Genomic DNA, 736 nt, shown 5'->3' with positions numbered 1-736 from the left:
TCGGCATTATTTTGAGAATCAGTATTATCTTCGATAGAATTAACTTATTTCTATTATTGCAGACATATACCTCTAACTATGAGTAATGCAACACGTCATCATTATCCTGTTGCTCGTTATTTTTCGCATAATCTCTTGTGAATGTTTTGCTGTAACTACCACTAGAGTATCTGGGTCTTACGCACTGGGCTGTCACCTGTTGCGTCTTGTAAGGGAAGTTGCACGTTGCATATATATTAGACGAAAGGTCAGAATCTTTTGAAAGTAGAATATCACTTAATTCTCTATATGCTGATTACTGTTGCGAAAGAGAATATAACGTTAACATACGGTATGATTAACACCATTTTGCGGACGTTTTAATACTCCAAAATCCGAACATAAGATTAACATGTGTGTAATTATTTTCATTTAGCGACCAAATTTCAACTTCTGCAATTATTCGGCACTCAAATATACGATTTCCATTCTACAGTAGATTACAGATTTCGCGTGAGAGAAATCCTTTTCATTTTCCGAACGTACTTTACAGTGCCATATTTAGCTCATTAGTGTTTGCTGCAAAGATGAAATTTTATGTGAGAACGACTTTTCTCTCAGATTCTCTCCGGGCAGTTCAAATGTACTCCCCCTGTTTAATTCCCAGCTTCCTCGAAGGTATTTTGTTAATCAGTGAAAGAAAAAAATTACCATTACTTTTAGAGAGAGGGCAGTTTGTATGCCAGAACGAATAAGT

The sequence above is a fragment of the Penaeus monodon genome, chromosome 28 (assembly GCF_015228065.2).
Source record: "Penaeus monodon isolate SGIC_2016 chromosome 28, NSTDA_Pmon_1, whole genome shotgun sequence".
NCBI classification, from domain to species: Eukaryota; Metazoa; Arthropoda; class Malacostraca; order Decapoda; family Penaeidae; genus Penaeus; species Penaeus monodon.
The sequence above is the reverse complement of the archived record's forward strand: the minus strand, read 5'-3'. Positions refer to the sequence as shown.